Source organism: Eumetopias jubatus, unplaced genomic scaffold (genome assembly GCF_037043125.1).
Source record: "Eumetopias jubatus isolate StellerSeaLion01/CBP00866 unplaced genomic scaffold, mEumJub1_p1.0 scaffold_2, whole genome shotgun sequence".
Lineage (NCBI taxonomy): Eukaryota > Metazoa > Chordata > Mammalia > Carnivora > Otariidae > Eumetopias > Eumetopias jubatus.
The window spans coordinates 92620709-92636981 of record NW_028274808.1 but is presented as its reverse complement, the minus strand read 5'-3'; positions in this window follow the sequence as shown (position 1 = coordinate 92636981).

The window sequence follows — 16273 nt, the reverse complement described above, 5'->3', positions numbered from 1 at the left end:
ACTGGTGTCTTCTTGTTTCTTCATATGGCAAAAGAGGGAGAGAGATCTTTCTGACATTCCCTTTAGAAGGGAACTAATCTTATTCCTGAAGGCTCGAGCCTCATAACCTAATTACCTCCTGAAGGCTCTACTTCCTAAAACCATTATTACATTGGGGCTAGAATTTCAATATGAGTTTTGGGGAGACAAACATTTAGTCCATAATATGCATGTTCTTCTATATTTTCAAATCTAAGCACATTGGCCAGTTGAAAAAAAAAATAGTGTTCACTCTAAACTGTTTGAGAGAAAATCGATGAATAAAAATGCAGGATATATAATTATTTTCATGTTTAAATAGCTTGCTCTGCAGATGTGATATGCAAAGGTGACCTTTTAGGTAGTCATATTTTTCAAAGTGGTTGCGTGTTACTATAATAGTCATTTCACATGTAACAACTACTATGAAGTAATCCTTTTCTGCATTTTAATTAGGGAATCTTAACCTGTAGTATATTATGTATTCATTTCCCCCAAATTTGGGATAATGCAAAGGCCACCTGATATAAAAATTGACAATATTCAGATTCTATTTTGCTAGGATATAATAAAACCAAGAAAAGTAGCAGAGAATAGTTATTGATTTACTGTCCCAAAACCCTCCTGTTTGTATAGTGGGCATGGATAGGTGTAAAGAACACTCCAATCCGAGCTAGAGTATGTGCAAATACCTTTTATTGAGTGATGCATGTCAAGCAAAAGAAATTGAAGAAAACCAGAGCAAAGAGGAAAATTAGTGTAAGATGATGCTAGGTGGGGAGAAAGGGAGTCATTGTTAGGAAGTTTGGTCTTTTTCCTAAAGTCCTTATAAAGCACTTCCAGCATTTTAAGCTTGGAGATTGGTCTATTTACCTAATAGGAAAATTTAAGTGTGGGGGCACCTGGGTGGCTCAGTCATTAAGCGTCTGCCTTCGGCTCAGGTCATGGTCCCAGGGTCCTGGGATCGAGCCCCGCATTGGGCTCCCTGCTCCGCAGGAAGACTGCTTCTCCCTCTCCCACTCCCCCTGCTTGTGTTCCCTCTCTGGCTGTGTCTCTCTCCGTCAAATAAATAAAATCTTTAAAAAAAAAATGCAATTTAAGTGTGACATAAACAGATTTCAGCTTTATAAACACCATTCTGTTTTCAGGATGGAGAATAAAATTTGAGTGAAACAAGAATGAGTATGTGAGCACCAACTACGTTTTTTCGGGGTCATAGGTAAGATATGGGACAAGACAGTAATCTGGTTTAGAGTCGTGATGATTGAAATGAAGAGAGCACTGAAAAGCAGTTAGATTAGGATCACAGAGTGTCATGATGAAGAGTTGAATTTATTCACAAAGAGAAAGACAATAGTGTGAAGAGTGAATTCTAGGTGTTGATGTAAATGACCCCACTCCGTAAGAACATAGTTGAAGAAGATCGGCTTTGGAGAAGACGATTAGAGATTTTGAGAGCTTTCACATAAGAAGCTGGACACAGGGATGTGGACCTTGGAGGGAGAAGTTTGGGTTGAAGATAATAGCCCTGTGATTCATATAGGAGTAGACGGCCCCCAGAGTCACCGACACAAGTAACACCATCTACAAGAAGACAGGATGAAAAAGAGGACTCCTAGTAAATTTTTAGGAACATGCACATTGATCTGACAGATGAAATAAGCCAAAAAAGGAAAATTAGAAGAAGGTTGGATTCACAAGGGGGAAAAACCAGACGAAGGCGACCAAGAAAGTAGTTCAAGAATAAAGGGGTAGCTAAGAAGGTTGAGTAACGTTGAAAGTTATAAGAGGACTGTAACAGAAATCCCACATAATTATTCAATTTTAACATAATTGCTAACTCTAGAGAGCTGTTCTGTGAGAATTATTGAGGTTAAATCAAAATTGCCATGGGCAGATAACAAGGAAGAGGTTACATAAGAAAAGAGAAATAGGAACAGACGCGAAAAAAAGGAATTGGTAGGAATGTTTTTTTGTCATGAACCAGCCAAAGCATTACTCTCTTTATTAAAACCATCTTATAAAGTCCAGGTAACTCTTTATCCTATTAGGAAATATTGCAATGTTCTTAAGTCAGTGAAATTATTTTCATTTTATGTCATTATCCCTTGATACTAAAATGTGCTGTATTTTAAACCAGATATGCCACTGCATGTTTATTAGAAAATTCACACAGTTCTACAAACTACATCCATAATAGTGTGTAGAAAACTTTATAATTATATATATGAAATCAATACTTGGTTTCATACTATGGAGATATTTATCTTACCTTACACATAATATATGTTGTATTTGGTGAGATCATACATGTGTATGCATGTGTATATATATATATATGAGACAAAATTATTGATTGTTATTAAATGCCTTTTATTTCACATAAAAGAATGTGCCTTTATTAGAATTCTAGAAGAGAAATATATTATTTATTCGTTTAAAATCTAAAATAAATTAGCCATTAAATTTAATACTACATTGTAAAGTGAAATGAAATGAAAGCTACATTTGCATCTGAGCTGATTAATATTTGACTTCACTAAGATATATGTAGATATCTTAAACGCCCAAAGACTACATTTTATGTCAAACCATTAACCAGTATAACATTGTAGCATAGGCATTTAGTTGCTTATGTTTCTCTTTCCTAAATTCATGGCAAATTTGTATCACCAAAGCAGTCCTTAAAAATCAATCAATCAGGGCGCCGGGGTGGCCCAGTTGGTTAAGCGACTGCCTTCGGCTCAGGTCATGATCCTGGAGTCCGGGGATCGAGTCCCACATCAGGATCCCTGCTCAGCAGGGAGTCTGCTTCTCCCTCTGACCCTCCTCCCTCTCGTGCTCTCTATCTCTCATTCTCTCTCTCTCAAGTAAATAAATAAAATCTTAAAAAAAAAATCAATCAATCAATTTATTTTTTTAAGGCCAAAATCATAGAATGGGAAGAGGATTTTCTCAGAGGAAATCTTAGGGTATTTATATGATTTTTAAAAGATGAAATGGAAATAAATTTATTCTGATAACATTAGTAAGAATGATCTACTTTTACACTTACCAGAACAACAGCAACACAATGTTTCTTAGAGAAAAGGCCAGGGACAAACAAGAAAATAAAGCTGAATTCAATTGTCAGCTACAACTTAGGGTTGAGTGGCCATGCTGGAAAAGAGAATGGCACGCAGGATCAAAATGCAAGGAGGCAGTTTAGTTCATAAGCTCTATTGGCACCCAGTAAATGCCACCGCCTCAGGCTTATGGATTTTTAGATTCTGGCAGAATAAAAAAAAAAAAAAAGAAAAGAAATGGGATTAAGAGTATGGACAGCTGCTTATAGCTATTGGCAATAGATTGGCTTCAGTAGCCCAGCATTTCTGGCCTCTTTATTTGAATCCAGTAAAACGAGTTTTAAAATACGATGAAATCTTGTGTATAAAGTAAACTTATAAAAATCCGAGCTACTAGATGACCGCATCCAGGTGCCCTCATTCCATTCACCCTTTTGTGTGTTTTCTTTTTTCCCTAGTAATATAGCCGATCTTGGAATCATGAGATAACGGTGTGATTTGTCAGGAGCTTGTGTGACCTAACTCACGTTGAAGTGACTGATATCTAAGCATGTCGTCTATATTTTGATTGGCAAAGGTAGGAGTGTAATACCATAACAGTGCATAGTTTCCTAAGTCAAAACTGGTAAATTCTAAGTCATTAAGCCCCTCAAAGTAATAATAAAATAAAATAAAGAAGAAAAGAAACAAATACAAAAATGAAGCAAAGCTATAAAGAACTCCCTCCCTCCCTCATGTTCCTGTTCTGTATAGAAGCACTATGCTGTGATTATATCTACTAGATCAACAAGTACTATTTCAAGCCGCTTTTAAGTCTCCAGAAGTGGTTAGTTATAGTTGAAAAATATTTTTGTCACACCTTCATGTACATGGCACTCTTTAAAACAGAAGGTTGAATATGAAACAGTACCCAGGAAAATGGATGGATATATCACATACTCAGTTACCTATAATGGCAGATGCAGATTTTAGATAGTTTCAAATGCTATAACTAAGATTTGTTGTTGTTGTTGTTGTTGTTGTTTAGCTTAAAGAAGCTGTAGACTACTTAGGACAAGAATGAATGTACCTGAAGAGTTGGGTATAAGGAATTCCAGAAAGCAGAAGTGTGTACATGGATGCTGTGGCAGAGACTGCTCGTTGCCTAAGGAACGTGCGGTCTCCCTTTCTTTTATAAAGATGGAACTGCAATTCTGATCCAGGCAGCAAAGTGGCAAGATTAAGGCCTATATTTTGCAGCCTCCATTGGAGTTGAGCTGAGTCTTACAGTGACATTATCTGAGCATGCTCTGATTCAGATGAAAGGGCACTGTTTTTATGATCTCTCTTTACTCCTTTTCTGACAAGTATGTGGACAACTATACTATGAAGCAACTTTGAACTTGAAGCCACATGCTGTTCAAGGTAGTGAACAATTAAAATGAGACTTGGTTGCTCATGAGCATAGGGCTACCAAACTGACTGTGTACTCCCTCTCGTGTGTGTGTGTGTGTGTGTGTGTGTGTGTGTGTGTGTGTGGGTATGCGGGTGTGTGTAAAAGCAAAACAAACTTTCACTTGGCTTAAATATCCTTTTTATTTTTAACTTTTATACAGCCAAGTCAAACCTGATTCAATTTCTATTTGGACATGTACAGTTGGAAGTAAAGTCACTCGGGCAAGAAAAAAATGCACCGTCCAGCAACAGCATATAGAGTGTGAAGTACAGGAAAAAGGAAAGACAAGTGTTGCTCAGTGGCAGCTCCTAACCTCCTTGGTATTAAACTAGCCTAACAACATTTTCAAAAGACATTTTATGCATCCAGGTGGAACATCTACCCTCAGTCACCTTTGCATACTTTTAACATTTATTTTGCTCACCTAACCTCTGAAGGCATTTTAGTATCAGACATTTAACAGCAGAGTAAGTAGTCAATTAAATTTGAATAAAGTCTGCATAGTGAAAAAAACTCAATTGTGGGCAGAAAATGGTAGACTATAAATGTAGATTAGATAAAATATGTGGCTTCATTGGAAGCCATATTCTTCTTATTATAGTTCAATCTTATGCATTGTTCCAGTACAAGGAAAGGATTTTTCAGCAGGTATCAGCACTTTTTTTTTTTTTTTTTTGGCAGGAAGTGAGTCTCAAACTTACATTAACGCCACATTGGCTGTTTAAGCCTCCTTCTCAGGAATGAGTCTGTAATAGGCTCCTCTAATCTGAGGAGAGATCCTATTCAGGATGTTCCCTTCAACTACAATCACTTTATACTAAAATTTTCAAATTTCCATTACTTGTTTCTTGTCACCAAAACCGACTAACCTCAAGGAGGGCAATTTCCATGAGAGAGAGAGAGAAGAGAGAGAGAGAGCAAAAGAAAAAAATAAATAAAGGAAATAAGAAAAAAAAGGAATCTATCGTATATTGGGTATAAAATCGCATATTGTTCTAAATTTGAATACAATATAGATTTGTGCTGATTAAGCAAATTGCAACAGAAAGGAAAAAGAGAGGCTGAAATAGATTCAAGAATATATGAAAAATCCTGTTTGTGAGAGAGAAGACAGTGATTGATGTGAGGGAAATATTAAACACCACTAGGGAAGAGGGTGATGTATGCGTGATAAGCACTGCTAATGTTATCTGGATTCCCCGATCTCTGGATGTTGTGTACGGCTGTGATGTTGAGCATGAGTGAACAGAGCTGGAAGTGCTCTGCTACAGAAAGCAGCCCCTACTGGCCTCTCCCCAGAAGCTCCATCCTCAAGGCTTTCTCTGTCTATGGGTGAGAGCAAGAGTGACCTGGTTTCAAGCAGACTGCTCAAAAGCTGGGAGATCTGAGCTTAGTGATCCAGAGTTTACAGAATAGCTTGGTAAAGCCAACTGGTGGAAAATAACTGGGTCTATGGAGAGCTGCAGTCCCTTTTGCCGGCTGTGGGAGCCTTCAGTTGGCATGAGGATGAGTGCAGACTCTCCTGCTGGGTGGAGGGTAGGGCCCCCCCAGTTCCAACCTGCTCATTGCCAGATAATCGAAGATCCCTTACCCTAGAGCTGTTTTCTGGAGAATGCTTATTGTCATGTTCAGGAAGAAAGAGGGGGAAAGGGCAAAAACTGGAAGATATTTGAAACGCATGCAATTAACAGTAAGTATTAATAACTGGGATACATAAAAATTAAATAAATAAAGACAAATCATCCAGTAGAATATAAAGAGATTTGGGGAACACAGGAAGCTAGTTCTTATTAGCAATACTGGTGCAAAATTAAAGTCATTAGGTCAACAATAATTAAAAGTCTGATAACCTGTATTGGTTAAGATAGGAAACAAATGGGTAAACTGTTCATATGTGCATATATCTGTACAACCACCTTGGGAAATACTTTGTCGTTATCTCAGAACACTGAATTTATGCATATCTTATGACTCAAAAATGTGTATATGTGCACCAAAAGATACATATGAAGCTGTTCATTAAAAGCTTTGTCGTATTAGCCAAGAAACTGAAAACAATGCAAGCGCCCATCAAAAGTAAAATGGATAGTCACACAGTGTTCTACATTAACATAAAGGAATGGACTGCAGTGATATATACTGGCTTAGACGAAACTCAGATGGAACTTGATATTGAGAAAAAAAGACATAGATTATTTACATTAAAATAAGTGAACAACATGCAAAACTAAGCAATATATTATTTAGGGACAGAATTTACAGAAAACTATAAGGAAATTCATAGGAATAATAACTATAAAAATCATGGAAATGGTTGTCTCTGGAGTACAGGATGATAGGGAAATGTGGTTAAAAAATGACACGGGGATATCAATTTTCAAGTAATAGAATTGAGCCTACAATTTAGTAAAATACAACTGATTTGTATTATGCTCTTGAATAATAGAATTTTGTTGTATTTGATATAATTTAGAGTCTGACTTTCAGAAATATTTGTGCTTGTCTTGTGGATATATAAGAAAATAAATTCTGTTATTAGGAGGACATATACCCGTGCTTTAAATGTGATAATAAAAATGTAACAACATTTATTTTTTTTTTAGAGTTGACCACCACACTGTACATTAGAGATAAAAGAAAGGCAATTTAGTAACTTTGTGTACACTTTACTGGAATTGTCAAATAAAATAAATCATTTATAAGCCTCTTCTATATACACTTTTCTGGTTGAGTCATTTTAGACTATAAATGAAAAAGTATTATGAAGATGCCTATGAACATCTGCCACCTGGTGGACATCTCTTGGAAAGACAAGAACAAATTCTTCCCTCCCCCCCCCCCCCCCCCCCGCCTTCTTTTATTCTTTTCCATTCTGGGTATGTTTCTATATCTCCCTAAGAGGCAAAAGTGAGTGATGGAAGGAAAGGATTTCTTTGTTTGTTATCCTTACAAGCTATTAAATAACTAAAACTTATTTTGGACATATTATACAATCTCCTAAGTGAATGATATGGATAATATTGTATAATTTCTTTAAAAAGTATAATCAATAAAGTGCTATGAAAATATTACAATGTTACTTGTAATATTTTATAAGAAAAATACTTACACTCTGTGATAATAGATGAAAATAAATCTGCTAAGTGCCCATTATTATCATTAATAGACTAGAATAGTCAAGTATAAAACAAATGTAACTACTAAACAATCACATTTGGAGCACATTTCAGCTATCACTCAGTTCTTAAACACAGAAAAAGAAGCATTTCTTCACAGACTATTTTATGTAGAACAGTATCCTATATATCAGGATATTGAAGTCTCAGCCTTCATCTTTTGAGTCAGTTTTATTTGCACTGATAAAACAACATTCAGACTGCTGATTCAGCTGTATTTCTCAAATTTTCATAATTCTGAGTTTCATTTACATACTGTTGTTCATTATATTATATTTATTTTATTTACTTCAAAAACAGAAAAAAGTCACGCGATACATTTCTAACCTAAAATTATATTTATTCATTGCATAGTGCTACATGGATAGCAAAAAGCCCCATCTATTACATTCAATATTATTATATGGGAGAACCAGCTGAAGTAACAATGGTTTAATGGCTACAACAATGATTAAAACCCTTTTGTGAGATTAATTATATAAATTTATATATAAAATAGAGAAATATTCTATAGATTTTTTAACCCCAAATAAAAGTTTCCTGCTTGTAAAATACCTTGATTTTGGGGTCTGACACGAATATTTTGTTTCTAGAAAGATTCACTAATCTAAAGTAGTGTTATATTTACTTAAAGAGCCATAGTCCTCCTAAATTGAGAGAACAGACAGGTCTAATCTAGAGTGGGGAAAAGGGGGAAATCACATTTTATACAAATACACATCAGAAAAGGAGATATGAATGTGTATTTCAGAATACCTGGGAGGTCTAATTCCTTTCTCAACTAAATCTTCCCTTGATTTGGATTGTTGAGCAATTGGGTGAAGAAAATTCACCTAAGAACTTAGATTAATCTACAAAGGAGAAAAGTTTGAAAGACAGTAGCCATCGACTTCTGGAAGGAGTAAAAATAATAATGCATAATAACGAATAATGAAAAATGACAAATTAAGATGAAAATTACAGTGATGTTGTACCATTAATAAATCTGGTTGGGGAGACTGGGATTTATTTATAACGTAAAAGTCAAAATAAGAGATCAAAGGATTTAGACTTTCAAACCATCAGTTGAAGGACTTATCAGACAGTAAGGGTAATATAGCTGCAAACCAAATTATACACAGACAAGAAATCAGGAACAGATCCAGGACACTTTCTTTGGATGTAAGTAGATATCTCTATGCCCTGTAACTGCACAGGAAAATCAAACCACAGTAAAAAGGGACAACTAGGAAAGTTAGAGAATTGGCTATTAGAAGTAGTATCTTTAAGCAAAGAGCAAATCTTTGAACAAAAATCTAAGTATAGAAGATTAGAAAACGTTACTTTAAGTTTCCCACCTAGTATTTATGTCACGGTGATGTCATTAACCTATTCAAACTTGTACAGAGAATGGGGGAAATTATGGGCTATCTGAGTCTAGACAATCAGAATTGTATCCTGTTGCAGCTGTGTACCATGCTCCTGCCGACTGTCCGCCAACACACACTCCCTAGAACCGTTCTCGCTGACATATTAATTTGTTGCTGCAGATTTAGGAATTCTCACTGATGTATGCTTCTTGAGCTCCTACCTATAGTAAGCTGGCTTATTTGGTTAAATCAGTCTCTTTCTATGATTTTCTGATTTGAAGACAAAAATGAATATTTTCCACCCTTTTTTATGATATCACTCCCACCATAATTCTTAATCCCTTTCTAATTTATACTTTAGTAATTTAACCGAATAAAAACCTGTACTAACTTGTGAATCGATCTTTACCTGTAAAATAAATTGAAAAAAATTATGTGTTTTCATATTATGTTTCTGTCTTCAAAATTCAAATGAGTTTTAAGCCTTTGAGATATATTTGTGTGTATCCGTATATACAAGCATGCTTGTTTGCTAGCTTTCCGAATGTAGAAATAGGAAAATACCTTCCATGCTATAACTAATACCATCACCTCTAATATGGAGATTGATGACCCTCCTGAGTGGGACCTACTCTAACTATTGAAATTAAAGATAATGTAACTGGCAAAAAGAGGCTATGTGATTCATCCAAAGTTATAGTAATCATTAACGGAACTGGTTTTCTAATTCAGGAATGTTGAACTGAACGAGGTTTAAATCAGAATCCACAGTGAAGTGATACAATCAAGTTTAATCAGGAAAATGGGACACAATATCAAGAACAATTTTGGCTATAACCCTCAGTTAAAAGCATGTCTTTTGATGTGAGGAGCCAGCCTCATAATCTGCATCATTTTCCTAATTCATACATGTGCCTATTCATACAGTGAATGCATAATAAGGCTACATTGCATTTTGAAGTTCACATCGGGATTCTAAAACTAAGGAGAACTTAAGTAAATAATAGAAAATTAAATCAGAATGGCATCTATTTAAATTGGGAAGCACAGCTAAGGTTATGGGGAAAGTCTGTACTGAAACAAGACCTTCTACAAACCCATTTCCCATGTTCACAGTCATCACCACACCCGGAAAAGATACTGGGTTCCATTTATTCATTTGAGAACAACTAAAAGAGATAAGGATTGTTAGGTGAAATAATCCATTTTTTTTCTAGATTTCTGACCTAAAACTTCACCATTGGTTTTTGATGGCTAACATTCACCAACTTTTCTCTCTTTCATAATTTCTTGACTCTGAGATCAAGGGGTGCTGATTAACTCTCTTTTCTTCAATATTTAACAACTTTATTTTTTTAAAAGATTTTATTTATTTATTTGAGAGAGAGAGAATAAGAGAGAGAGAGAGCACATGAGGGGGGGGTCAGAGGGAGAGGCAGACTTCCTGCTGAGCAGGGAACCCGATACGGGACTCGATCCCAGGACTCCAGGATCATGACCTGAGCCGAAAGCAGCCCCTTAACCAACTGAGCCACCCAGGTGCCCCAATATTTAACAACTTTAAAAAGCAAACCATATACTCGATTTTTAGGTAATAAACCCAACACATAAGTCTGGACTTGGGTCATTTTAAAGAAGCAGAGATTTTAGTCCCAAGAGCAGATCAAGAGGTTTGAAGATGCACCGAGGAGCCCAAGACCTGTCAGAAGAGATTTTCCACCTGACTACGTCGGAAGCCTTGTTATTCCTTGCTTTATACTCTGATGTCTGGCTTTTTTTTCAGTGTATCATATTTTAGTTTTCCGCTTCCAGTTTGACACAGTGCTCTTTGGTCTTCACTAAACGCTTGACTTGGCTTTCGGGAGTAGCTTTCTCTGTGATTCCTACATAGTCCCTGCCACAGAAACCACTCTTCTAATTGTTGACCACACCTTGCCGCTGGAAGAGTCGTCCTTTTTTGAAGGCTTTCGGAGGGGTAACTTTTGCTCAACCAAGCCAGCGGCTCTGTTTCCCTTTGCTTCCCCCTTGTGGCGATAACTAGTCATTTTAGTTAACCTCAAGTTCTGTTTGCATTCTTACATATTAGTCTTAGTTCCTGACTCAGTTTATCAATTTATTCATTCACCCTTTCCTTCAAGAAATATTTAGAGTACCAACCGTCGGACACAGGCAGTTGTACAAAATCATATTCTTTCTTGACTCTATAGTGCGGTGGGGAAGGTAGACATTAATCAAATAATGCCTTGTTTATCATCTGCATTACTTCCTGGATCCCTGTTATCTATAATTATCTTAATTGCTGGGATTGTTTCTTTTGGATTTCATGACATTTGAATGATTAATTTATATAAATTATCTTACTTATTCACTTATTCTTTCACCTGCTCATTCAATATTAATTTATTAAATTATTATGCATCGGGTCAAAACACTGAACATGAGAGATCTCTAGCATGAAATCTATCATAAAGTCTAACAGAAAGATAGCTATTAAGATAATTAAAATAAATTTGAGAAGAAATTCAGAACAAACTCAGATTACAGGAGAAGTAACACTTGAAATATGTAAGAAGTATTTATTTTCAAATATATACTTTTCCATATACTGAGGAAGTTATTCCGAAATTTCCACTAGTATTTGCACCTGCTAATATTATCATCTTTGTGTGTTTGTATGTGTATACTTTTTATATGCATTCCTTAATTTCTATAATTATAGTATATTTTTTGAAAGTAAGAAAACCACATGTAATAAAATTTTTAGTCTCTAAAAATTTCTTATTAAAATGTTCTTTAATATGCTGAGTTGAAAAAATTTGTAATTTGCTTTTAAAAGTGTTAAATAGTTAATAGTATCATAGATTCTATTCTAAATGCTTTCGGAGGCATGCAGTATATTCAAAAAACCTATGAGGAGTTATCTCTTTACTTCTCATGGAAAAGGAAAATGATCCTCAAACAAGTTTAAGAGATTTGCTTAAGACTAAATACCTAAAATGTGGTAAAGATGAAGTTTCTTTTTTTTTAAGATTTTATTTATTTATTTGACAGAGAAAGAGACAGCAAGAGAGGGAACACAGGCAGGGGGAGTGGGAGAGGGAGAAGCAGGCTTCCCGCAGAGCAGGGAGCCCGATGCGGGGCTCGGTCCCAGGACCCTGGGATCATGACCTGAGCCAAAGGCAGAAGCTTAACGACTGAGCCACCCAGGCACCTCAGAGATGAACTTTCAATTCAGAGTTTATGCTCCAGTTACTCACCTTTCTCACTGTATCAGAAAATGTTGATGATGCGGCGCCTGAGTGGCTCAGTTGGTTGAGCGATTGCCTTCGGCTCAGGTCATGATCCTGGAGTCCCGGGATCGAGTCCCACATCGGGCTCCCTGCTCAGCGGGGAGCCTGCTTCTCCCTCTGACCCTCCTCCCTCTCGTGCTCTCTATCTCTCATTTTCTCTCTCTCAAATAAATAAATAAAATCTTAAAAAATATGTTGATGATGCTATTACACCATCAAGCTTATGCCCACAAAGAGTCCTTTAAATCCCCTTTAGAATTATGCAACATTTTAATGATGTAACATCTCCCCTTTTCCCATTTCTACTTTAATTTTATAAAGGCTAAATATTTAGCCTATCATTAATCTGTACTGGATTCTGCCATGTGTCAAGTCTTCAAATGTAAGATTTGTTGCTGTAGCTCCTAGCAGTGCCGGTGGCAAAGAGTCTTCTATTTCCCTCTAGGAATTCCCTCAGCTGAGGAGAGTCTCCTCTCTCAAGATCATGCTCCTTTCTGAAGTGGCATATGTTCCATCACTGATCAAGTCCTGGCAATTTCAATTCAAATTGGAAAGATTCTGAGGGACCCTTTCTCTCCATATTTCCTTGTGGGTTTGGCAATGTGTTCATTGCACCTGCACTGCAGTGAGACTTCTCCCTTTGCCCAAACTTCCTCTTCCTTCTCTCTTTCACATGTATTGATTCCACAGAAAGGCATTCTTAGCACATACTTAGTACCTCAAATTTCATCTCAATTGAGTCTGCTTTCTGGGGAGTTAAACTGGAAACAGTTGCACCAGCCATGGTCCAAGAAAGTAGATACAGCATATTTCAACCCTGGAATTACTGGTCTGAAAATTGACCGGGTGACATGAAATGCTGCCAAATTTCAGTGTAGCTCAGAACAAAAAAGGGCTCTGAATCATATTGAGACTGTGGTTACAGCAATTCTGTCTCTTAGGCCTCATGACTTAATAGGCCCTTTAGTATTAGAGACATCAGTAATTGAAAGAGATACCTTATAAAAATTATGGCAAGCCCTAATAGTAAAATCATAGCATAGGTCCCTAGCATTCTGGAGTATGACTGTGCCACCTGCAGCAGAAAATCATACACCTCTAAACACAATTGCTGGAGTATAGGAATTGGGGTATAATAGAGGTTGAGCATCTAACTATGGGCACCAAATGGCCACGTGGCTATGACTGCCTATCAAGAACTTACTTATGTCAGATGCATCAAGCCATAAATAGAGATGACCCAAGCAATAATCTACCATTAGAAGGCAGGGATTCATCCTTTAAGTACACACAGAATCAGAGAGCAAAAACAAGCTGCACAGGCTGGCTACCATGTTGTCAACCATTACTGCACCAGCTTCCCTCCCTTGGCTCACACTTGTGATAGTATACAAGGATACTAAGGACTACCTGATGGAAGAGGAGAAAGAGAAAATTCAGTGTATGGATATAAGCCAAAAATGGATGAAAATTTTCTACAAATTCATTCAGTAGTGACCTTGAAAGTCAAGAGAAAATTCCCTTAATGAGCAGAGGATCTTGCCAAACACTTTGTGTGGAAAGAGACATGGTGCGAGTTTGAAATCTATACTTATTAAGAGACACTAGCAAATAGAAGGAAAAACGAAGGTCATGAAAGGGAAGTCTGGGTTAGAGGAAACGGAATTATATGTGAGAGTAGGCACAAAGTATGAAGATTTTCATATCACACGTTAATGATGACCAGAGAGCCTCTATCATGAAAAAGGCAATAAACAAGCAGATAAAGTGACTCATCCAGTTGACATCAGCTTGCCTCTTACTGGCCATGATGGTGCTGGCAGAAATAGACTATTCAGGGGCCCAGAAAAATAAACTTCCACTTACCAAGACTCATAGAGCTGCAAGTATCCAATCTGCTAACAACAAAAACCAATGCTTAGGCCCCATTGTCACATCCCTTGATCATACCAATTGGTTACATAAAGATAAATTTGCTATATGAACATCTTCTGTCATGGGTCTGGGAACCAAGTTGAAATAGGAGTGGCCTCACTTGTCTTCACTCCCAATAACTCACTTAGGAAATTTACACTTCCTCTATCTGGCCTTGAGGTCAACTCTGAGGTCAAATTAACTTTGTAGCTCATTACAGGTATGCCCATGACTACTGGGCCTGCAGGACAACTCAATGTTTCATTTGTCCAAGCCTGCTCCTTCCCCTCCGCTTCTATAGGTTTTGATCTCAAGGGCACCTGGGTGGCTCAGTTGTTAAGCGTCTGCCTTCAGCTCAGGTCATGATCCTGGGATCCTGTGATCCTGGGATCGAGCCCCACATCGGGCTCCCTGCTCTGCAGGAAGCCTGCTTCTCCCTCTCCCTCTGCCCCTGCTTGTGTTCCCTCTCTTGCTGTGTCTCTCTCTGTCAAATAAATAAATAAAATATTTAAAAAAAATTCCTGAATATTTATCCTGCACACTCAACTCCATCTCAAGATCTCTACCTCAGGGTGCCTGGGTGGCTCAGTCCTTAAGCGTCTGCCTTTGGCTCAGGTCATGATCCTGGGATCCTGTGATCCTGGGATCGAGCCCCGCATCAGGCTCCCTACTTGGCGGGAAGCCTGCTTCTCCATCTCCCACTCCCCCTGCTTGTGTTCCTGCTCTCACTGTCTCTCTCTGTCAAATAAATAAAAAAAATCTTAAAAAAAAAAAAAATCTATACCTCAGGGAACCTAACCTACAACATGAACATTCTACGATTCAATTTCACAGTTTTATTCCTCTCCTTCTAATTTTGCTGGGCATTTCCATATTTAATTGGACTAGGCTGATATGTAACCATTTACCTGTTAATGTTTTCTAGTATATAACTAGCATATTCTTTATACTGGCATTTGTTATTCTCTAACATATTAACTATTCTCTCAAAATTTGACACATTTAGTTATATAAAATCACTTATGACCCCTCTATATAGTCTACAGTTTTCATTATCTTTAGCAATTATGTAAGCCCTACAGTTTTATTTTTTTTAACTTCAGTACCATTATTCTGTCATATACAAATATGTGCATGTGTTTATGTGGGGTTTCATGAAAGTAAGAGGTTGAAAGTAATGCATTATAAGTAGATATATTTAGGATAAGAATTCGTGGATACTGGGACGCCTGGGTGGCTCAGTTGGTTAAGCGTCTGCCTTCGGCTCAGGTCATGATCCCAGGGTCCTGGGATCGAGTTCCACATTGGGCTCCCTGCTCAGCAGGAGGCCTGCTTCTCCTTCTGCCTGCAGCTCCCCCTGCTTATGCCCTCACTCTCTCTCTCTCTCTCTCTCTGGCAAATAAATAAATAAAATCTTTAAAAAAAAAGAATTCATGGATACTATTATCTATACAATTTCTAAATTTTTAGATTTGATTCCATGGTTTGAATGATCATGACAATACAGCTCTGACAGTGACACATTTCAAACTAACTCATAAATATTTACATGGAAATGACTCCCTGAGCAAGTACTTTTCTAACAAGTTTAATTTATATGTAATTCTAATTAAGTCAAATTATCTACATCCACCAATGCAAATTATTGTAATAGCAATTTCATGAAATTTTAGATATATTTCCACTAAGTTTGTAATTATAATCATGCTTTCTCTAATCCCTGTTTAACTTTTTATCCTCCTATATAAGAGTGTGCATGTTGGGGGAAAGGGGATCCTACCACAGAGATACTTTTTTCAGATTTTATCAGAATACAGAGAAGTAAAAGGAATTAATTTATATATTGAATTTTTACAAATACAGAAAAATTGAAAAATAATAAATTAAACACCAAATGGACTAACATTTATTAATATTTTGCTAATATTTGCTACTTTTGATATGTAGGCAGCCCTCACTTTGCACCCTCACAGGGTAACTGGAATTTCATTTCAATTATCACTGGAGCTTGGAAAGCATGGATTCC